At 45.2% G+C, this 25,284-nt stretch overlaps 1 pseudogene; it reads right to left on the bottom strand.

Annotated features, from left to right (window-relative positions):
- Window positions 1-946: 946 nt before the first annotated feature.
- Window positions 947-1,984, bottom strand: LOC144095027 (uncharacterized; annotated as a pseudogene).
- Window positions 1,985-25,284: the final 23,300 nt, after the last annotated feature.

Here is a 25,284-nt window from a genome sequence, read left to right as displayed (position 1 = left end):
TCTGATTTATTATTCAGCTTCCTGTATCTTGCTTGCTGATTTTGATGTTTTTGAATTTGTTGACTTGTGTTGTCCACTCCTGCTTAAGGCCTGATAATTAGGCTGGCAGTACCTGTAAAATAATTAAATAAATAAATAGAAAATTACATGAACACGGTGGTAATGAAACTGATATATTATTGCACTATCTTGATCAATACAGCAAAGTGCAAAGGAAGTATGTGCAATCCAACAGCAAGCAAAGGCACGTGCCTTCGAATGATCTGTTGTCATTGCCCTCGCGCATGTTCGACCAGATATGGAAGTTCTTGTTTCATCATTACTACCGAGGCGGTACTAACACGAGTTTCATCGGCTTTTTTACCGTAATATTTCAATTATATACCTGGCCGCTTTTTCCTTATGCTTTCTAATCACACGTCTGTACGGCTGAAAACAGGGGGATGGATGGATGGATGGATGGATGGATGGATGGATGGACGGACGGATGGATGGATGGATGGATGGATGGATGGATGGATGGATGGATGGATGGATGGATGGATGGATGGATGGATGGATGGATGGACGGATGGATGGATGGACGGACGGATGGATAGATGGATGGATGGATGGATGGATGGATGGATGGATGGATGGATGGATGAACGGATGGATGGACGGACGGATGGATGGATGGATGGATGGATGGATGGATGGATGGCTGGATGGATGGATGGATGGATGGATGGATGGATGGATGGATGGATGGATGGACGGACGGACGGACGGACGGACGGACGGACGGACGGACGGACGGAAGGGCGGACGGATGGACGGACGGACGGACGAACAGAGGGATAGATGGTTGAATGGATGGATGGATGGATGGATGGATGGATGGATGGATGGATGGATGGGTGGATCGGGCGGTGGCTCCAGCCACCTAGCCATGAATTATGAAAATTTACTCTTCTATTGATTTTAGTCACAAATCAGATAACCTTCGCTTGGTTACTGCTGCCCGCTTAAAATCTACTTTCCCTTCGCTGTCCTTAAACCTCAATGCCTTGGATAAATCAGCCCCGCTGCTTTCCACTGTGGGTCGAAGCCCTTTACAGAAAAGTATCAAGTGTTCAGCCGTTTCCTCCGCCTCTCCGCACGCAACGCACAAAGTATCTATCTCGTGGTACTTGACTCTATATGTGTTAGTCCTCAAAACTCCCGTCCTGGCCTCAAACAACAAAGAGCTTTCCCTACAATTATCAAAGATATTTTCTTTTGGAATTTCCTGCTTAAAAATCTTGTATGTTCCCAGTGCTGATTTCTTCAGCAATCCTGTTTTCCACAGAGCTCTCTCTATTTCTTGAACCTTTTTCTTAACCGATAATTGCTGACTTGCCCCTCTGCTGTCCAGGTATTTGCTTGTCAATTTTCTAGTCCGCTTTCTCCATTTCGTATCAACATTCCTTATAAACAGGTATCTGAAAACTTTCCTAGCCCACTGCTTTTCTCCCATTTTTCTCAATTTCTCCTCAAATGCTATCTTACTGCTAGCTTCTCTGCTGCCGAACGACGCCCATCCCATATCACTCTGTACCACCTAATTTGGTGTATTGCCTTGTGCTCCAAAAGCTAGCCTACCTACGCCACGTCGTTTGATTTATAACCTTGCTTGAACATCTGGACTCATGCACAGGACCGCATTACCGAAAGTCAGGCTAGGAACCATCACCCCTTTCCACATCCCGCTTACCACTTTATATCTATTGTAATTCCACAGCGCACTATTTTTCACGACAGCTGCATTCCTACTAGCTTTAGTCATCACATATTTTTCATGCTCTTATAGATACTGACCACCGTTATTTATACACACCACAAGATACTTGTGCTCATCCACTCCTTCTAGTGTGAACTCCTGTATTCTATGCTCGCCGAACCCATCATTAAATATCATGTTCCCGGATTTTTCCTTACTAGACTTGTAGCCTAATCTATCTCCCTCTAACCACATGTCTATCAACTTCTGTAAATCTTCCTTGTTGTCAGCCATTAGCACTTTACCATTGGCGTATATTAGTCCCGGTAATGACTGTTTATTTCATTCTCCTTGCATGAAAAAAGAAAGGCTGAAGCCTAGTCTGCTCCTCTCTAGCTTGGTCTCCAACCCTTGCAGGTACAACATGAATAACAAAGGAGACAGAGGACATCCTTGCCTAAGCCCCCGCTGTATCTCAACATGCTCTCATACATTTTTTTCCCAATTTATAAGCACTCCGGTACACATATATATATATATATATATGTATATATATTTATGTGTGTGTGTGTGTGTCTTTTAAAAGATTAATTTTATTTACTCCATCTTTCGCATACATTGTGCGCAGTATGTCCCTCAGATACTCTTAAAAAATGTTGGCGTAGGCTCCCTTAATATCCAGAGATGCTAGCCATAGGGGCCTGTGTTCCTTTTCAGCGATCTCTATACACTGCGTCATTGAAAACGGATTGTCCTCCAACCTCCTTTGTTTCTTGAACCCATTTTGTAGCTCCCCTAGCACCCCTTCGTTCTCCACCCAAGCCTGCAATCTGTTCTTTATAATCTGCATCACCACCCTGCATACCACAGATGTCACTGTTATGAGAGGGTAGTTACTTACCTCAGATTTGCCCCCTTTCCCTTGTATATCATGTTCATTATACTTAATAGCCATTCATCGGGGACTTTTCCATCCACTACCATTTTATTCACTACCTGTATTAATGTTTGCTTGGATTTTTTTCCCAGCTTCTTCATTAACATATTCGCAATACCATCTGATACTTTTGACGTGCCCCTTGGAACCTTCTTCTCTGCCCTTTCCCCCTCTCCTTGCTCAAGTGAAGTTCTTGCAGTAACCGGTCTATCTTCCTTCGATAAATTATGTGCAACATTTCTTTCGGTAAATTTTTCTGTCATCCTTGTTCCTATGCGTTTTATTGCTTCATCCCCTTTTAGTCGAATACCCTGATCTGTAAAAATAGACCTTCTTTCTAGCCTAGTCTTATTACTCATTGCAATTAGATGCTTCCAGAACTTTTGAGCTGCTTTTCTATTCTTTTTATTTACTTTTGACATCCAATGGGCACCTTTTCTTCTATATTTCTCATCAATCAAATAGGATGCTTCACTTCTACACTTTATGAAGGTATCCCATTTTCTGTCCACTTCAACTTCCGATTCCCCCCTCTTCTTGGAATATCTGTGTTCCCTGGACGCCTCCTGACGTTCCTCTATCGCCCTCTTGACCTCCTCAACCCAACTACTCTTGGGTTTGCATCTTTTCCCTTTTAGCTTTACTCGCACCTTAGCTAGCTCTAGCTCCAGTAATCGAGTTAATTTGGTATAAGTCCATTCTGTTTCTCTACCCTCAAAAATTACTTTCGCAGTTTGGCTGCTGCTTCCAATTGCTTTTCTGAGTAAAAATTCCCCTCTGGTTGTTCATCTCGTTTCAGTGCTACATTGGTTTCTCTTCTGAGACTCAACTTGATACGCTTGTGATCACTACCTAGACTTCTGGAACTATGTTCATCTATGCTCATTACCACTAATCTATTATACACCCTCTGTGACATTAGTGCATAATATATCGTCGAGTGGAGACTCCCTGCCTCCCATGTTATGAGCCCTTCACACTTCTCTATACTGTTGCATAAAACTCTATCATGCCGGTCACACATGTCTATCAGCATGCTTCCTGTCGAATCTCTGTTGCCATACAGGTCTTCTATATGTGCGTTCATGTCGCCTTATATAATTATCTCGCCCTGTCCTCCTAGCTCATCAATGTCGATTACAATACATTCCAACATTTTCCTGTTTTCCTCTTTGGCATTAGCTCCTGTCCACAGGCATACAAAGCCAAGGGAGGAACAGCGTTTGCACTCCCTCTACTGGACAGAAAGGCAGTCTTTTATGACAATTTGTTTCATATCGCCATGGTGTTTAAGCAGCCGTTCTATGAGGTACCTACTCGCTTGAGTAGACGAAGCGCACAAAAACACAGCACACAAGAAAGGATGACACGAGACACGCGCCTGTCTCGTGTCTTCCTTTCCTGTGTGCTGTGTTTTTGTGCGCTTCATCTACACAAGCTATGAACCAACTTGCCCAAGAACGTGTCCTACTGAAATACCTTCTCGCTTGCCGGATGCAATCTTTAGTGCAAGATAGAGGTATATGGTAAAGAACGTTTTCAGCACAAGGTAGTAAAGGTTCACGGTGCTTTTTGTTGCAAACAGGGGGTGGTAGATCTCTAGAACTTACCATCGCCTAAAACCGCGCGAGCTTCATGTATGCGGAGATAACTTTTACACTGATTCTACTGGCAACCTTTTTCAGGTTGCGACTTACACTATGCTTGAAAGGAATAATGCCGGTTTTCTTACCGTTTTTTTCTTTTCACCAAAACCATTATCTCCTTGCTTCTTCGCTGGCATGCTACTGGTCACAGCTGATAATTGTGGTTGGTAACCTGTGGCTAAAAGGCGTGAGACCTGGCTTTTTAAAGCTGCGGCTTTGAAATTGGTCGCATGACGGCACAGGCTGCTGATACCCCCTTGTCACTAAATTGGAGTGAACAGTGCCACAGGGGAGGAGGAGCCTATTGTCTGCTGGTAGAATGAGCCAAGAATTATGATGTGGTGAGGACTGAAGAGTGAGTTCTGAAAATAGGGTCACCATTTTCTCCCTCTTGTCGGTCTGTAAATGCAGAAACAACAGTAGGGGATCTGGCCAGTCAAAGTAATGATGCTGTAAATTCATGTACTCATCTGCAAAAATTACAATTTTTGCGGTACCTAACCCTGTTAGGCACGTGCAGAGTTTTCTGCTGTAAAATGATAAAAATATGCAAGTCAAAATAAGTGCAAGGCAGGAGTCATTGCAAACACCACTTTTTAAATAAAAATAGAACATTCCCATGTTGAGTAGGTTGACAGGCATAGCGCCAAGAGTAATGAAAATTGAACTCTAATACCTGTTCTGTTCTGAAAGAATAGAACTGTGTGGTTGCCAATGGCATCCTCTAAACAGGCTACTACACTTCTTTTGTGAGGAAGAGAGTAACATACAGGGCGATTTTTTTGTTTTTTATTTGAAGTGTGGGAGAGACGTCGGTGCGGTCTGTTGAGCTGGATTGTACAGCAAGGTGGACACTATATAAGTACACTCATGGATAAAAGTTTCCATGTTGCGTATTCGCAGAAAAAAAAATTCGTCCGTTTCCTACATAGCCAGTCAGATATGATCCGTATAGCATATGCAGCACACATGTAACCTCATCTTCCTATGCATTTCATTAACCTCCTTCTTGTGACCGCTACAAAATAAACTTTTTTTGCAAATCTGCATCCCGCAAATTTTTGTCCATGACGGTCACTTATATGGATCAATATTTATAAAATAAATAAATTAAACTTACTGAGCCAGCTTTTGTCTTTAATTTTAGGGGCCAGTTTGTATTGCGAAATCGCTGTCATAATGGTTCGTGCGCAGTTTTAATTTTTTTAAATAGGCAGTGTTGCTTAAAATACAGAGCATCAAATATATTTTTGAACCAGTCTTCAGATGCGTTTATATACGCATTTGAAAACTGATTCCGTTCGGTTTCCTGCATTGCCTAAATAAAATGGCGTCGCTGCGTGTGGTGCCATCGTCGAAAAGAGGTTATCTTGTTCTGCATCATCAAATATACAAACTATGCCTGTATTCGATGCATAAGAAGTGGGAAGGACCATTTCGTAGATATGCAATGCGGGAAAACTGGGAATGCGTATTTTTGAAGTTCTATGTTTCAAACTATATATCGCCAATTGAAAAATTTTAATGCAAGCGCTTTCCTTTGTTGTGGATGGGCGTAAATTTTGCAATATAACGTTACCGCCTGAAATAAAAATATAAAAGACTATTACTGAATTGAAGTTAATCCATCATCTAATTATTGATCGGTATGGGGCACATATTGTTCGTCTTGCTCTACAATCGAGTTTAACAGACCGCACTGATTTTGCTCTCACACTTTTGGAAATAAAAGTATGTACAGGGTAAAAAAATCAGCCTGTTTATCTTTATTGTCCATTAAGAAACCATGAAATCCATTCTTAGGGGGGATAAGTTAGGGGTGAGGAGCCATTGTAAACACCAGTTTTGATTAAAAATTGAACATTCCCATGTGGAGTACGTTGACAGGTATAGCGTCAACAGTAGAGAAAATTGAACTCGAATACCTGTTCTATTCTGAAATGATACTAGGTTTGATGTATTGCTTTTATAAAATAAAGTGATGATGATGATGATGAATCATATCGTATTGTCAATGGATAAAGCTTTATGTTTGCAACAGAAAACTTTCCGCCTGCCTAGCACGATTAGGTGTTATAAAAATGATAAGATATAATGATTCATGGCTAAGGAGGGCAAAAGAGACAAATACGCCGAGAAGAGTACGACAACACGACACAAGCGTCCACTCGCAACTGTACGTGTCTTGAGAACAAACAGCAATATATACGCCAAAACGCGAAAAACAAAGCAACAAGAGACTAAAATTCAATGACACCTCACCGGGAACCTTAATCAGGAACAAACTGCACGCGCATCAACAAGATATCTAATGCAATGCAGTGAGCATTGGCACAAAAGAAATACACGGCAAAAAATGAAGTGTCGAGGAAAGCTATTTCATACGCCTTATGAAGCATAAGAGTTCCTTTCACCAATACCGCTCTAACCTGGCTGACCACTGCCGGAAATGTGCTCGGCTGGGAAAGTGTAAGTAATGCACGCCAAACTTTGAGAACACCACTGTTCTTTTTTTGCGCCATAATCAATTTACGCGTGATTTAAAGGAAGCGTATTACATCTAAAATCAATTGACACGTGCATTCGCACCCCTTCATCACCCTAACACGCCATGAAATAGCTTTCCTCGGTGATACATAATTTTGTCTCGTGTATTTCTTCTTTCGTGCAGATGTTCACTGCATTGCGTTAGATATCTTGTCGATGCGTGTGCACTCTGTTTTTGGTGAAAATTCCTGGCGCGGCATCATTGAGATGTAGCCTCTTGTTTGTTTGTATTTTCGCCTTTTTTGTAGATATTGCGGTTTTATCTCAACAAATGTTCAGTAGTGAGTGAGCACTTGTGTCCTGTTGTCGTCCTCTTCTCTATGTCTTCGTCTCTTTTGCGCTCGTTAAACATGAATACGTACCAACTAGCACAATTGCTCACGTTATCGAAATATAGATGATTACATGGTCTCACTATATTATCACAGTGGCCCACTTCCACCACTGCTGTTGTTTCTGCGTTTAGAGAGTGCTTCCAACCTCATTAGTTCAGCGCAGAGCTATAAAAAATATAGTCGTGGCTTAGCTCGGCTATGCCAGGATACGCGTATCAAAAGCTAAGCTTGGTTAGCCTTGGTTAATCTTTATTGCAAGTTCAGGTTAGTCTGGTTGTTTAGCTATGTTACTGGCAGGGACACTTTATTTTCCGGTCTTTTTAACGTCCCACAATCATTTTTGTCTAGCTATGTTGTTGTTGTTGCTTTAAAGACGACACATAACGTGCCCTTCTCTCGGCGGCATATTCACGCCGTTTAGCCAGCCGTTCGGAGCGCTGTGCCTCTGTTTCCTGGGCGATTATTTTCCTCTTCATCTCGTTCTGACGTTGATTCCAGGCTTCCTTCTACTTAGAAGACTTGTTGCCGTCCATACTGCATCCTGAACTGTAGTTGCTGCGCACGCGAGCTCTCGTTTTCAATCCTCCGACATGTTATCAGGCATGCGACACAGCTGGCGAAGTGAGCGGAGGCGAGAGCAAGGAGTGAAACAGTGTGACGTCATACCAAACAGAGGCAGCGGTGAGGCGCGCGGTGTGGCGTCATGCCAGATGGCGCAGCGAGCGTGCGCATCTACCCAGATGGGGCGGTTTCTAGGCAACGGCTCAAGATCTGTCTCTGTGCCTCGTCGGAGCACCGGCGCGGCGAAATCGCAAGTTCGCTGCAAGTAAATCTTTCGCTTTAAAATGGCTGTAGTTAGCGCTGATTAAACCCTGAGGGACGTGATAGCTACATCTGGCCGAGTGTAACTCGCTCAGTTGAATTGAAAGTCTGTCTTTTGCCGCTCCGCTTCGCTTTGCGTTCCTTCTTCACCTTCGTCCAACTTGACACGGCGCATGCGCACAGATGTTGCACGCCGAGCCGCCAGAAGCAGTAGCTACTTCGCACCACGTGATCAACCCATGTGAGCAACTTGTCCGCTACGGAGCTCAAGTGGTTCCATGCTGAAGGGTCGTGGAGGTGGCGTAGTGTAGCTATCGCTACAAAACAAATTGGAAGGGACACTTAAGCTCCACCTCAAGAGTATAACGCGAGAGTGTTAATGGCTTAGTTGGCATATATACGGAACTGGTCATTCTCGACTCTACATTCACAGATCCCTGGGAGTCGTCATACTAATCCTGGCACAATGACGCAGTAGTTAAGCTATGTGCCACAGCCCTGCGCTGGCAGGTGCTGCCACCGATGCGGCTTGTGCGGCCCAGGTTGCTCTTCCCTAGCAGCCTCTCGTGACCAGTGATTAATTTACCTGCCAACTGAAATGGTGGTCAGATTCCTCACAATCCGAGCAAGGCTACGCGGAGGAAGCGGAAGACGACGCTGCTCGATCTGTTGTCACCTCAGCTCAGTAATTTTGCCTTGTTTCCTAGTTATTAACTAGGTTATTTCTATCCTTGGAAGACGGCCGCGTCTTTAAGGCGGTACTGTCCCTACGGGAAGGGTACGGCAGCTCTGGCGCCGGTATCCTTAAAGAGACAGCGCCATCCGAAGGAGCCCAGTGGGGCGGAGGCGGCCATGGCATCACATGGTGGGGATCTGTCAGTCATCAGGGACGTCCAGCAGTGCAGTGCGTCATCATCGCTCAATGGGGACGACTCAACTAACGTCGCCTCTGACGAGGAAGTGGCTGACATGGCGGAAATGGACAACGATGGCTTCAAAGTGGTGAGTCATCGGAAGCACCGGACAGTCGGCATCCCAATGATAGTTCTGCCAAAAGAGAAAGGTGTTGACTTCAGAGAGTGGAACCCTATCAGGCTGTTCGATGATATTAAAGTACTACTGGGATCTGCTCCGATTCGCAGTCGCTTCACAACAAAAGGGGCTCTTCATCTAGATATCTCAACGGAAGAGCAAGTAGACATTCTTCTGCGGTGCTCTCAGATCGGTGGCATACGAGTTCAAGCCCGGTTGCCCCACTCCTACATGACTAACACATGTGTTATAAAGGGAGTACAAGTGTGGTATTCGGAAAGTGCCCTTCTTGACTACTTGAAACCGCAAGGAGTTCTGCACGTGCGACGGTTAATGCGTCGGGTGGAGCCTGGAGAAAAACAATGGGCAGCGAAGCCTACAAACTCTATTGTGGTAACGTTTGCTCCCAACACCGAGCGTCCTGGGATAATTGACCTTGGTTTCACCAAACATGCAGTCCACGAGTTCGTTGAAACTCCTCCCCGGTGCTTCAGGTGCCAACGCTTTGGACATGTAGCGAGAGTTTGCAACAAAGATCAACGTTGCAAGCGGTGTGGTGGTGGCCATGATTACAAAGAGTGCAAGGCAGATTTTGCTTGCGCTAATTGTGGAGGTGACCATCCAGCGAGTTTCAGTGGCTGCACATTCCGTGTAAGCGCCTTACACCGTCGCAAGTCCTTCATTAGTGGCCCCAAACAACAACCTACTGAGAAGCCGATACATGGAAGTGAAGAGTTCCCTGCGCTCGAGTCGCAAGCTCGGGACGTGGTAGCAAGCGACGTCGCTGCACGACCTGATCCGAGCAAGTCGGCAACGGCCTCCGAAAGTGAGCTGGCTGTTCGATCTGCTTCTGCAAAAAGTGCCCCTGTTCCTCAGCGAACAGATCACAGCAAGACTCGACAACATGGAGGACATCCTCTTGCCTTAAAAGAGATGCAGACACCAGCTACCGTGGCCAAGAGTGGGTCCCAGTCCCCGTCTTTTGTCGAAGTGGTGCGCCAGCGCGTGCAGCAAAATAAGGAGCTCAAAAGCCGGAATCTCTCCGACCTTCTACGCGTTTTGTTTGATGTCCTGCGTTCATATAGCCAAGCGATGCAGCCTGGCACTTTGAAGAACTTTATACAGCTGGTGCTTTCCTTTGAGACCTTGATCACCGCCTTCGCAGAGAACTTCAACTCCTAGATGGCTAGTTTTCTTCAACCTGTTGCAACTAAAAACCCTAGAAAAGTGCCGTTTATCACACAATGGAACAGCGCTGGGATTATAAGTCGATTAGCAGAACTAAAATTGTTCTTGAAAGAGACCTGTGTTCCAGTACTGGCCCTCTCGGAGGCTGGCTTGCCAAGCGGGAGGTCTTTGCCGGGATATATCTCCCACAAGAATTGCAGCATAAAGTCTTTTTCCGCAGGAAGTGCCGCCCTTTACATACGAAGGGAGATTCCTCATGTGGCTTTGAACGTCACCGATCTTTGCACCGACAGTATTGAGGTAGTGGCATTGAGGATTCTGCTCGCCTTCCGAAATCTGTCCATTGCATCAGTATACGTGTCCCCGCGGAAGAAGGTCGATATGGCTTTGTTCCTCCAGCAACTTTGTGACCGCTGCCCAGCAGCCAGAATCATCTGCGGTGACTTCAACACCCACCACCCTGCCTAGGGTGACAGGAACACAGATCCTCGCGGACGCCAACTTGTAAAAGTCATCGACAGTTTGGACCTGTGCGTGGCCAATGACGGAAGTCCCACTTTCTTTCGGCCTCCAACCTCTCCCACATCTATAGACCTAACCTTACATTCACCTGACGTCCGTGTGCAGTGGTCAACTAGAGCTGACCGAATGGGAAGTGATCACTACCCGATATTTGTGTTTACTGCCGACTTCCATCTGCGTGGTCCTAAAATTTGCAATGTTGTTAATTGGGACAAATACAGGGAGCAGTTAGCCTGTAATTCCGGTGATGTGACAGGCAAAATGATTTATGCTAAGATGGCTGCGACCACGGCACTCAAGCTACCTGATCATTTTCCGACTCCATATTTAAATCCCAGGAACCTCTGCGCAGCGCGCAGAAGGGCGGATCGACAACTGTTGCGGAAGAAGGACGACAGAGCCTTGAAGACAACTTTCAACAGGCTCAACTCTGCCATTAGACGTCATGCGAACAAGCTCTCTAGGTCCCAGTGGGCATTCTTTTGCGCTAAAAAGACTGTTTTCTCACCGATAACGAGAATTTGGCGTGTCGTTGGGAGTCTTGCTGGTGGCTCTCGTCCGAGTAAACCTTTCGAGGCGCTTGCATTGCGCACGCAGAAACATCTCGTGTGCTTGGCAGAGGAATTTGCGGATGTATTTGTAAATTCGAGACCAGGCATTCATCCCTGCGCTCTACCTGCTACGTCTCCGTCTGTTATGGACTCCCCGTTCACACTTCGAGAACTACAGACAGCGCTCCGTAGTAGACGCCCCGTTCACACTTCGAGAACTACAGACAGCGCTCCGTAGCCTGCGGCGTCGCTGTGCACCAGGTCCTGACGGCATTACCAATCAAATGTTACAGAACCTGCCTCTTGAACACCGGAAGATGCTCCTAACCTATCTCAATCGAGTGTGGGAGCCTGGTGACGTTCCCCCTTCATGGAAGGTGGCTTGTGTAGTCCCACTGCTGAAGGCCAGCAAAGAGATGACAGACGCGGCCTCGTATTGTCCTGTATCGCTGACGTCGTGTGTGGCTAAGCTCATGGAGAAGATGGCAAGTAAGCGTTTTTCTTGGCGGCTTGAGGATAGAAGGGCACTACCAACATGCATGACTGGATTCCGCACAGGTTTAAGCGCGCAAGATAGCGTCCTGGACTTGATAAGCCACATTGAACATCAGAGTGCTAGCTATTTTCCTAGACGTACCAAAGGCTTATGACAGCGTCCTCCAGAGCTCAATACTGAATAGTCTGCAGGTCATAGGCGTACAGGGCTATCTTCTGCGATTCATTCACTCATTTCTCAGTGATCGTAAATTTCGAGTGCGGTTAGGCAGTACAATGAGCTCCGAAAGGGCGGTATCGCGAGGGGTACCTCAGGGCAGTGTCCTGTCCCCAACGCTCTTTAATGTTGTCATGGCTGGTCTTCCCGCAAAAGTGCAAAAACATTGTAGGCATGTCCATATGTCGATATATGCAGAAGACATTTGTCTTTTGTTAACCGGATATCAACACAAATGCTTAGCTCTATTAGTGCGACAGGCCGTGCTTTCAGTTAAAAGTTACATTCAAGGTGTTGGGTTGACTCTCTCGGTGGAAAAATTTGGCTTCGTCCTGTTTCCAGGTAGGGGACGACGGTATGCGCGGCTGAGCATAGACCTTGATCAGTCTTGCCTTCGTCAGGTTAACCACTTACGTTTTTTGGGCGTCACTATTGACTCACGTCTACAGTGGCGACGAGCTGTGGACTCGATTGTGGCTTCAATATCTTCGCGTCTCAATGTGCTTCGTAGAGTTGCTAGTGAGCAATGGGGAAATCATCCTGCTTCAATGATCAGGCTTCACGATGCCCTGGTGACACGTCGCATAATGTACTAGCTCCCTTTATTTCCTCCTCGGTATCGCAGCTGGAACGCCTTGAGGTTTTGCACAGAATGGGACTAAGGAGGGCTCTCGGCGTTCCGCAGGCTGCTCCAAACAATGCAGTACTGTATGAGTCTCAATCGAAACCTCTTCGGCTAGCCGCTTCACAAAGACTTTTGCTGCAAATTGGCCGCCTCAGAGAGACTGTTGCCGGGAGACCGCATCTACAGCGCCTTCGAAAGATATCCGAATCCCGGGCGTATTTGGCTTTAAATACTCTTCGTTCTCTGGGTCTCGACCTTCGAGATCGACCTAAGACGTTGAAGCCACCTTGGTCCTTTCCGAGCCTCGATTGTTCTATGACAATTCCCCACGTTCGCGCTAAGCGGAATTCTCCTTTAGCGGCAATGCGTTCGCTCGTACTGGAACATCTTGAGACCGAATATGCCAGTCATCTTCAAATTTTTACAGACGGCTCTGTGGACAAGGTCAGAGGATCTAGTGCAGCTGCTTTTCATATTCCGTCTTTGAAGTATGATTGGTCTGTTCGTTTTACTAAATTCGTGTACTCCACAATGGCCGAAAGCGTTGCCATTGAGGCAGCTCTAAAGAAGCTACGGTGTTGTACGCCTCAACCTACTGCCATAATTACGGATTCAAAATCTGCCCTTCAAAGGTTAGAGTACGGGTTCCCCACTGATGCCTTGAGTCTTAGATCTCTACGTTTGGCGCAGAATCTACATAGCAAAGGCTTCTCTATACGTTTTCAAAGGGTGCCCTCGCACATAGGTGTCTTAGGCAACGAGAGAGCAGACAACTTCGCCCATACAGCTCTCTCCGGGATTCCAGTAGATGGAGTCCCTCATGAAGTCAAGCAAATGTTCAGAGATGTGGTGTTGTGCCACTTCAGTTCTTTGTGGAGCTCTCCTCATCAGCCATGTGTGACCAAGGGTCTCAAAAGGTACCGAGCCACTTTGCTGCACCGTGTTCGCACGGATTCTGCTCGTACGCCGGCGTGGATGTATAAGACTGGCCTAGCGTTGTCACCATTGTGTTCAACGTGTGGTGTGTGTGGTGACATAGAACATTACCTCTTGTGCTGTGCTTTGTACAACGCGAAATGGGCTGTGTTATTCGGATCCCTCAAGAAGGCAGGAGTTCCTCACAGTTCTCTTCAGGACATTGTTTTCCCGCGCGGGAGCCAGTCGAGTAGAAATGATGCTTCTCGCCTTCTTCTATTTACCTCCCGGACACGGATTTGGCCTCCACATGGTGACCTCAGGAGTGTCTATTTGGGTTTTTGCGGACAGTGTTTCTGTGATTTCTATTTAAGTGTCGCTACGGTGGAGCAATTGCCGGCAGCAACTGCAAGGCTAATCCCACCGGTAGTTTACAACCACTCAACTATACTCAACTCCTGACAATCCGGTGGGTAGGTTATGATGAGGTCACAAGGTGACATTACCTAGGTAGCTGCCCTAGCTTGTTTTTCTGGAGAATTTTTTGCTCACAACACCGATGACAACGGATTTTCGCAGAACGGGAGCCTTAAGTCTGTCCTTTAAAAGCTCTTCTTAAAGGATAGCGGGCACTTTGTATTTTGGAACAATGGAACAGAGTGCATACCAGGTGTTTCACCTGAGATGCTCTGCAATTTTAAAAAAATGGGCTTTTTGGGCTAGAAGAGTGCTCTTTTCAACATAGCATTGTCAGTGATGTAAAGCATCAGAATACATCTAAGACGACCAAACTAGATGGCCGGTTTACTGATATTGAATAATTTAGCATCTATTACTCTATTAAGAGGCTTGCAGCCCATTGTAAGTAATATCCATAGCAGGTATTAAAATTTCGAAAACGCCGTTGCCGTCGGCTCAGTGGCTCAACAAATTTTAGCTATTTCGATGAGATACGTGCGTTGGAGGGGCTGTGTTACCTGCAGGCTTCTCAAAAGCGCATGTTTTTTGGCCTCATATAGCGAAAATTTGGCCACCTCGCTAAGCATAACGGCATTTTTAAAATTCTAAAAACTAATGAGTACAACGGTTGGCTACGTTTCTCTCAGTAATTATGAAGACTAATACATGTGCCACACAGGCAAATTTAATGCCATTAACCGCTTATTGCTCTAGGTGTGAATGACATTCGTGCGGCGCCATGTGCATAAATTTAATGACATTAGCCTTACTGCCATTCGCTGCCTAATCAGTTTGCTACTAATCATTTTTCTGGGCAAGCGCATACTCTTGCTCCCATTCCACATGCAGGAAACCACGTAACTTTTTTAGTAACAACTTCCTGACCACTAGTAAATGTGATATTCATAACAATTTAATCACTAGAGGCATCTCTACTGAGTTTTTGATGTGAAGGGCGCCATTTTACCATCACTTCTGACAGATACTCTCGGCTTGTGCGCTGTGGTGTGGTCACCCTCGAGTTTATGGCTATTTTTCGAATTGTGAAGAAAGAGCAGCGATATTTTCTGCGAAATATTTAATATATTGCATTTTATTAACATTTCCGTGATACTGTGCTCATTGAAACCGTTTATATTTAGGTGAAATTTTTCACCGCCTTGCAAGCATTATTCTTACGTTGATTTTCGTATAATGACAATAAATGTGGATATGTCGCGCCAACTCTGAAAATAATGGCATTAATAAACTTAATGCCTCAACCATGTGCTGCCATTTCTTGTGCGCGTGTGGCACGAGTATAACAGTGATACCTAAATGTTAACTTCTCAATATTTGTTAACAAGCCTTCCAGTTAGGACATCTCAGCTGCATTCACATGTGCTACACAACTGACAATGTTTTGCCGAAAACTGCTCTTCGGTCTCAAAAACCCTACTTTTAAATATTGAATAAAATCTTAGGTGAAACACCCAGCATGTAAGTAGCAGCTCTGTGAGTCAGGATAATGTTGTCACATTCCCCAATCTATGAATGTCAGTTTGTAAGGAAAAAGCACATAAATATCTCCTGACAACTTATTACTGTCTATCATAATATTTTGCTGCGAGCTCTGGTTTCGTGTAAGTGATATAGGGAATACTGATGATTCAGCCTACAATTTAAGTAAATACACAGACTTTCACTGTGGAGTCAAACAGCACTTTGAAGACAAAGCGCTTTTATTCATATATTACTGGGGTCTGATTGCAGAGGGACTTAAATTGTGTTTTATAAGCTACAAAGTAGTGAGAAAAAATACACGTCCGCCGTGGCCTTATTTGGAAGCAGGCTACAGTGCACTGACGCATTTATCTGTGTGGGTCATAGAGCCCTCAGGCTACCCAGCAAGCAATTTCAAAGTGTTGTTCATAGTGTCCTTAGGGGTACAACTAAAAATACATTTGATGGAGAAGAAAATTTTTAAATTAATAATTTCAGCAAAAGATGCATCCTTATTGCTACCACATAAACAAAAAATCAGGAAAGCGCCAAAAATTTAATCACAAGAACAAATTGCATGTAGTTGTTTTCAGTATATCTTTAACACCCATTAAAGGTGTTCAGTTCACCCAATCCAAATTATCAATCAGGAAAGGTTCATTTTCGCTTGAAGTCTTCGATTTTGTAGTGAACTCTAAAGATTACTCAGTATATTATTGCTGTTCACAACGAAAGTGGGTTGCAGAGGAAATTCTTTTGGTTTTTGAAGAGAGAGTGTGGTAACCTGTTTCTCCCCTCCATTTCCACGCGGCGCATCTTCATCGTCGGCCATCAGAACAGCACCGGTTGGGCGAAAAGGGAAGTCTTCCTCATAGGGGAACCGGAAATAGCGACGTGAGCGCCGCCTCGTAGGTGGCGCGGAATTGTCCGGAATCGGAGAGTGTCTCTTCACGATCCGGCCAGCGTCGTGAGCGATTGCAGTCGCACGCTCTCGTCTCCTTCCGCGGCAGGTGCACGGGGATCCGTCGTGCCTTGCCGCTGGACTTCTGGTTCCAGGCAGCGTACCGAGCGCAGCAAACGCGCGCTCTGCTCACCTTCCCCATCAACTGCTAAGGAATTGCTTTGCTCCAAGAATGCGGCGGGCACTGGAAAACCTGGCCGCCATTATTGGCGCATACAAATGTTCGCCGCATATACTTCCGATGTCGCGCCTCTGCCCCAGCCGGTAGTTAGGAAGTCCTTCTTACGTTGCCTTCTATTTCCAAGGAATGCCTCGTTGATGTTATCCAGCTAGCTGGCCTGATCTGTGTATTATTGCAACTGTAAAAAATAGCATATGAGTGTTAACGCTTTGTCGTCCATTCCCTTTGTCCCTCGAGCACGAACCCGATCCGCGGTTAGCGAGCGGGAACGCTGCATCTGTGGAGTGGGAGTACGGAGTGGGAGTACGGGCGGGTCGAAAGGCTTTGTCCCCTCTCTATATTTCCACAATGGCGCCCAACGTGGGGCCAACTCTTGGTACGAGGGACGACCGTCAGTTCGGTTCGTGGAATGCCCGCCCCGAATCAATCAGCGTTGGGCCTGACCCGAGTTCGGAGTTGCTAGCAAGGCTAAGGTTATTTCTAGATAGCGAGACCAAGCCGTCCACGGAGAACAGCAAGCCAGAAGCGAGTGAATGCGGAGGCCTGAAGGGTGGCCCGATCTTTTTCTTGTATACTGTTTTAAGTATATTCTCAGTTCTGTCTTTTTGGATCTGGCAGCCGGGTGCCGTAGTCAGCTTATTTGGATTGCAGTCGTGATTGCAGGAAAGCACCGGGCCGCTGCGACAATGCGCGAAGCGGTGGGCTCCATTCGCGTTAGGCTCACCCTGGCATAAACGTATCTCCTCGTGGCGTTCTGTTCTAGCTATTGTCCTTGGCCCCTTGTTGGCACTCGCAAGTGTGAGAGCGAGTAGGCCTAAGGCTCTTCGGGACCTGCGTGTCGCTTTCGGGAGGACATAGTCGTACTGTGGCACAAGCACGCGCAAAATGTTATGCTTATTTTACATCAAACCTCGCTAGAGCCTAGAGGCCTCGCTCAGCTACAGAAAGCGGACTTTGTTCTAACAATCTAGGTATTTTTTGCGCTGCGAAGCGAATTTATAATTTTGCGGAAGCAAGACGCTCAGGCAGTTCAAGTGAGCTTAACATCATCATGCCGAAAAGCGAACCGCGAATGTTCTTTGACCGAAAAGTGCCAGCTACGTTCAAATGAACCTAGCGTTTGGGCGGTACAGATAGAATTGTTTGGCACTCGCATTGCTCCGCATTTCTCCAAGTGGTCAGTTTGCGGGGTCTCCGTTGTTTTTGATTCAAACTTTTCGAGATTATAGGAGCGACATGCAGAGTTCAAGAGAAGCTGCCCCGGCCAGCTGTCCATTGTACGGGTTCTTGCCTGCTGAATTGCGGCCGTGAGTCATCGAGCTGCGGAATATCCTGAGAGCTGTTTGCAGCAGCTACGAGAGCAGGGGAGCTAGCTTCCTACCTTCCAACAAAGGCGCGTCGGCGCGAACAACATCCTCCCGGCGCGCTAATTTTGGGTGCCTGCCACGGGACAAGCAAGGGTACCCGGTGACCTTGCTGCTCGTCGGATAACCCCGGCACCCCGTCTGTACGAGCTATATTGCAGTCATCACCGCAACGCTCGTGGCCCCTTCGTTGTTGTCCTCCAAGGATGACTTCAACCGTAAGCCAACATTTAAGGAGGGAGGGATGTGGAAACCTGTTTCCCCCCTCCATTTCCACGCGGCCCATCTTCGTCGTCGGCCATCAGGAACACACCGGTTGGGCGAGGAGGGAAGTCTTCCTCATAGGGGAAGCGGAAATAGCGACGTGACCGCCGCCTCGTAGGTGGCGCGGAATTCTCCGGAACCGGAGAGGGTCTTTTCGCGATCCGGCCAGCATCGTGAGCGATTGCAGTCGCACGCTCTCGTCACCTTCCGCGGCAGGCGCACGGGGAACCGTCGTGCCTTGCCGCTGGACTTCTGGTTCCAGGCAGCGAAGCGAGCGCACCAAACGCGCGCTCTGGTTTACTTCCCCAGCAAATGCTAAGGAACAGCTTTGCCCTAAGAACGCGGCGCGCACGGGAAAACCAGGCCGCCGTGTTCGGCGCATACATATGTTCGCCGTAGATACTTTGGAAGTCGCGCCCTTGCCCCAGCTGGTAAGTCGGAAGTGTTTCTTACGTTGCCTTCTATTTCCGAGGAATGCCTCGTGATGTTTCGTAGCTAGCTGGCCCGCTCTGTGTATCAATTGCAAGTGTAATAAATAGCATGTGAGTGTTAACGCCATCACCTCCCTTTGTTTCCCTCGAGCGCGAACCCCTCCGCGGTTAGCCAGCGGGAACGGTGCATCCGCAGAGTGGGAATGCGGGGGGAAGGGGGGGGGGCGGAAGGCTGTTCCCCCATATTTCCATAAGGGGTACTGGCTAAATTCATTGCTCTACATTTCATGAAAGCGAAATGTGAGATTTGCATTTATTTATTTGAAAACACCGGAACTTTCTTGCATTTTGTTATTATTTTTTGAAGGCAATTAACTACATAATTTCACAGTAGCAAGTGTAGCGCGGTTCTAGCCTTGCTTCAGGGCCATTGCAGGTGTGAATCCAGGAAGGGAAACAATAATAATAATATAATAATAATAATAATAGTATTAATATAATAATATTAGAAAGATGAAGAAGAATGAAAATAATTGGTTTTTGGAGAAAGGAAATGGCGCAGTATCTGTCTCATACATCATTGGACATCTGAACCGCGCCGTAGGAGAAGGGATAAAGGAGGGAGTGAAAGAAGAAAGAAAGAGGTTTGGAGACAAAGGCAGAACGCAGAAAAAAAAAGCGGCTTGGCCTCTCTCCAAAGGTTGCTTCCCTCATCACTTCATTGCAAGACTTCTACATTTAAATTATGTGAAACTCACAACTGCTTAGATGAACGCTTGGTGGTTACGTAGTGATAATGCCAAGAGCCGGTGGCATGCCTTTTGTGATATTGCTTGTATCACACTGCTTCATATAGTACCAGTGGAAAACTGCGCACAATTTGCATTTGCTTACTGTTTCAGTTGACGGGTTGTATTCATCATAGTTACTTCCCGCATCACATTGCTCCACGACCAACGTTTATCCATTCTGAAACTTCTAAACTGTTTAAATCGATGCCTTATGTACTGTTGTTTGTAGCTTGTTTACTAATGCTGTACTGGTGTCAAGCAATGAGCAATTTGCGCGCACTTGCCATCGCAGTTCCATTTCATTGTATTACTATTCTCAGTATTGTATTACTATTATCATTTTTATATGTGTAGTAGCAAGACTTTATACTAAGTCGAGTAGAACACATGAAATCTCGTTGAACATAACGGTACACGTTTCTGCTGTACTTGCCATTGCTGTTCGTTGTGCGTGATTTTACTTTTATTTTACTTATCTGTTGTGTCACAGGAAGTGTAGGCAGGGAAATTTTATTTTTGTTATGGGTAACCCACCTAAGATTTACATTAATTACGTGATGCTGAAAGATAATACATAGTAAAATAGTAGTCATGATGATATTGTTTTAATTGACGTTTTATATTCTTGATACAACTTTTTCCTTGCTATAGAGTCACAAATGCCCCTCAAAAGAGGCCCTCCATCCAATGTTGTTGAGAGGGTGCCATGTAGTTTTTATTAATCCGCTTAACTGCACCTGGCAACCTCTGGAGTGTCAGGGTAGTAGGTGAAAGAGGATAGACATTCTCATGAAAATCTGTTGTCATCGGCTGGCTGCCGTAAGAGGCATTTACCGTTTCAATCTTAAGTTGTACCAGGTTTTAGATAGTCATGCACTGCGTCATTGTTTTAGCTAACGTTAGCTTAAGATAACAAAAGCAATGGAGATAAATTTTTCCACAGTATGGTATGGCATTTGGCAAGGTTAAATGTGCCAAACTGACACATCTGCTACGAGAGAAGCAATAGCGGGTATCTTCAGATTCCACAATTTCGTTGACTCCTATGCTTACCTCGACTACTTTGCAAAATAGCTCCCAGTATTCATCAAAGATGGCCAGTAGTAGAAGGGGGCGGCTTCATACTCTATAGTCATCGACTTCATTTTATTTCTGGCAGTTTCAAGTTCCGGCAGGAGTGCCCTCACGTTCGGCTTCTTTATTCAGCTGTGAAAATACCTAAACATTTTCTCCCTTCAATCGTCAGCTGATCATCAAAGGTTTTAGAGGTACTAAACCTCAGCAGTACATTGTCATGTGAACACATGTGTCTTTCTTTGAAGAGGAACGGCCAGTACCCCTTCACGACCAGGACTCTTCTGCTGCTGTTGATCACCGGCCTCGGTGAGGGATATGACTCAGCCAATAGCTGGGCGCCTCGAGAGTTGTTTCCGGAAGCTAGTCTGATTTGGGCTTGCAGCTCTTCCCTCTTTTTTTCTTGCGTTTCAGCCATTTTTATAGATGGCAAGCCAGGTTGCCAAGCTACACAGCCATAAGAATCCTCTTCTGTAGTCAGCTGCCACGGTGGCTGAGTGGTTATGACGCTCGGCTGCTCGCCAGAAAAACGCGGGTTCGATCCCGGCCACGGCGGTCGAATTTAGATGGAGGCGAAATTCTAGAGGTGCATGTACTGTGCGATATCAGTGCTCGTTAAAGAGCTGCAGGTGGTCGAAATTTCCGGAGCCCTTCACTATGGCGCCTCTCATAGCCTGAGTCGATTTGAGAAATTAAACCTCCATAAAATAAACTAAACATTTTTTGTTTAGGCAGACATCATTACATTCATTTCAAGAAGATTTGCATTGATTGTTGTTAATTGACCGTGTCGCTGTGTTTTCTTGTTGAATTTCTATGTGCAATTCTGTATATTAACACAATGTTCCCACCTGCTATGATCTTGTGTACAAGATTGCAGTATTCATAAATAAAAAATAAAATAAAAATAAAACCCTTCATTGTCTGGAATACATCGCTTCGTACATTCAGAACTGTGCCTCTTTTCCTTGTTCCATCTTACAGCTTCCAAAAAAGCGTTTCCAGTCCGGTAGCAATGACAGTACCATTGAGCGTTTGCTCAAACGTTTTTGGAAACTTGCGTACAATTTCACTTGAAAGTGAGGAAGAATAGCGCAAAAACACTCAGGACTAAGAACTTGCCCAACAATACTCCTTGATCGCTTGCAACTGCGCGCAGCACTTTGCACCCAGACTTCTGATAGCAGGCGAGCATCCCATCACTTACTGTCCTCACCATTTCATGCAGGACGCTTTTCAGTGGGCGCCTGCCTTCTTGACATGCTCTCATGAGTTGGGGAGGAAATGAGTCAAATGTAATGCAAAACTCCTGGTACAGCATGCTCATGGAAGCCTCACTTCCTTGTGCAGTGGACATCTGTACAGGTGAGGAAGCGGCTGAGTGGAACTTTTCTAGTAGAATGCGTCTACTGACCACATTCAGAAACATTAGGTCAGCCTTCACTACATGGTTCAGGTTTTAAAGTTATTGAACTCCATAGTCCAGCAGATTCTGTACAGTGAGTTATATCGTTTCTTCATTCATATATGGCAGCCAACTAGCAATGTACTGTCGGAAGTCCATTCCACTTGTCAACAGCATGAAATCAAGCAAAATCTATTATAGCATGCTTCAACACAACAGGGTACTTGTAGCAGGCGAATTTGACTGCATCAATGGAGTCCAATCTAAGGAGGCTTTCAAGTTCCATGCATTTGAAAGGACTGTCACTGCTTACAATGTTGTTGAATGGCATAGCAGGATCATATCTTGTGTGGACGGTTCTTAAAAAGAAAAAGTGGTTGTCATTGCTGGCAAGACTAAGCCTGATTTCACCAAAGTCAGGAGCCTCATAACGACAAGCATGCCTTGTTTGTAAAACAGGCCGCGGGTAGTAGCTTGATCTGCTGAGAATGTATTCCCTTGGTCAGAGATCACCTCAGGTACTTCGTTTTGGATTTCTGGTGTGCAAAGCTCATTCGAGAATGAGGAACCATTGACAAGGCCAAGAATGCCTTCTCGCGTGTTCTTATATACATGATGAAGCTGATGGCGCTCAGAATGTGTGCGCGTCAAGTTCGTAAAATTCTGGAAATTGTGTGCACACTTATGGAAACAGCTGTGCTTGATTTCACACCTCATTGTGCACATTCTTATCAGTGGGCCAAACTGCGTGATCAGAAAAGGGTATGAAGAAAGGAATGATGCTTACGTTTCGTCGGAAAGTTGAGGAACAGATTTGCTCTGCCTGCCAAGTAATCCTCTATAATGTCTTGTAGCCTTCATAACCATAACGATTGTGAGGGCAGGTGGAGTAATAGGCTGGATAACTTCAGTAAGCAAGTCAGCTTTCTGCCAGACATCATTTTCAGTGGATTGAATGAAACCAAAAAGAAACAATGGAAGAAAGCGCAACATGTTCCAGTTTTGAACAACATGGGCTTCTAGTGATGAAGTTCACATGGCCAGTCAGCAAAATCGCCATGTATGAAGTGAAAACAATTTTTGGCTCTTTAAGTCTTGTAGAAAATTCCAATCGAGAAACATTGGAAAATATCTAATGTACAAAGAAACGTAAAATGAAACAATGCAGTTAAATAATTCATGTGCCAAACAAGGAGGGATACATGGAGCAAACACATGAAAGAACTTCAGTTCATTGAATAAGGAACTAAACTTTACTCTCTTCTCTGTTCTTGAACCATTGGCTTGTAGGACTAATATAGCAATATTGTAATTAGCTGGCGTTCTGATTTCTGAAATGCCTGGCAGTGCATGGGGAGAAAAATTGTCAGCTCGTTCAGCTGTGCCAACCTACTGCTGTGACTTGCAGAGCTAAAATTTTCTACAAAGCCTCATGTTCCGTGGCTTCCGAGGATGTCTCCTAGAATGGCAGTCACAGTGCCAAACAAATGCATTCCTCTTGAAGTTAAAATCTGGTCAGCTTCCAGCCTCCTCACATCATCTGGCAAAGGTGCAAACACTTTAGCCTGCCCGAAATATGCAAAATTGTTTTCATTGCAGAGCAAGCACCGGTTGAGAAAAATATCTGCGTGTCTCTTCCATGGATATCGATTACCAAGCATTTTATAAATAGCCATTTGGATTCACGACCTCAAATGCTTCAGTGCTTTAGGATGCTCCTTGTGAAGTCGAATAGACTTGAACCTGTTGCCATCAGTGAGATATTTCAGGACTCCAGGGGTCTCAGGCAGCATCCTGCCACACTGTGCAATCACCTCTTCATTCTCCATCGCGGCTTCAAGACTACGTAGTATTGGTATGTAATTAAATATAGCATTCGCGTTCATTTTTTTTCTCAATAATATTTCGACAGGTGATAAATACAGGAACTGTCTCTTGAAGAAAGAGGAACGGCTGTGTTCTGTTCTGAACACATAATCTGGCGCCCGATGCAGTGCTAAAAGTTGATCACCTTCGAATGTTTCGTCTATCAATTTTCAATATTGTCACTGTCGAAAGCCTTTTCCCTGGGCTTTTATTCGAGATAGGACACCATTCCTGAAGCATTTGCATTCTGTATGTCATACATAGCCTCAGCAATAACTTGAACATGGCGGTGTGATAACAGTCTGAGATACAGAGGGCCAAAATCTACGCTAACATGGTCCCTAGATGTTTCTTGCATGCTACCTTGACATGGCTGCAGTGTACTAGGTAACTTTTCCTCTTCGGGTACATCATTCCTAGTTTGTACAGCGCCATGTAGAGGGGTACCCGTTGCTGAAACAGGCCTAGCCTCTTGAACTTCTACATCAAGTTGTATGCACAGGTACTTCCCATGGTAATGTTAAACATGAAAATAAAAAAAAGCCTTTTTCGTAAGCTTTCTTACATAATGGGCATGTGCCCTTTGTACATTGAAAAATGTGAAGTTTCAGGTGGCCAATTAAAGCCTTGTAATCTTTCTAAACTTGTATGCAATTATCGACAGTGCAGACTAGCTAACATGGCATCACGCTGATGCCAACACCACTTCCTTGTTCAGAATGTCGAACTCTTCTGTCTTCACGGCAGAACTGCGAGTAGAGTAGCCAACTTCGGAAAACTTTCTGTGGCAGTCTTGAAAGGGGCATCGTCCAGGTTTTTCTGCAAAGCTACATGCCTGAGAATTGCGTAAAGTGAAGAGCTAAGACGGCCATGTATACTGCAGGGGTACATCTGAAAAGACCATTACAACGATGAACAGCATTATTAAAACCAAACATTAACGAAGTACTACACTGAGCGACATGAAATTCAAGAAAAATCATCCTAGCAGTCATCCCATATTCCTTTCACACTGGAGCACGCTTTTAAATACGCGATAGCAAAAATGCTGCAGCGGTATTATTCAAATCGGTTTAAAGGATTATAGACACCTAAATTTTGAGTGTGCGTATTCTTTATTGTAAAGATTTTTAATGCAATATTATACATAAATTAGGCACCTAAATTTTGAGTGTGCGTATTCTTTTTTGTAAAGATTTGTAATGCATTATTATACATAGATTACCACCTGTTCTTCTCCAACGAACGCTAAATATTTTTAATCGCATTTCTTTCTCGTGCTATTTTAATTTCGGTTTCAACACCCAAATGAGGACTGCGACGTCAACGTGTACTTACAAGTAGTCACGTGAGACAAAAAACCTGCAATATAATCGCTGCTGCCTCATACGTTGTCGTTCCAGCTGTTAAGGATGGCTGGCTTCAGCACTGCT

The sequence above is a fragment of the Amblyomma americanum genome, chromosome 6 (assembly GCF_052857255.1).
Source record: "Amblyomma americanum isolate KBUSLIRL-KWMA chromosome 6, ASM5285725v1, whole genome shotgun sequence".
In the NCBI taxonomy this organism is placed as follows: Eukaryota; Metazoa; Arthropoda; class Arachnida; order Ixodida; family Ixodidae; genus Amblyomma; species Amblyomma americanum.
Note: the sequence above shows the minus strand (reverse complement) of the source record. Positions and strands in the feature narration are given on the sequence as shown.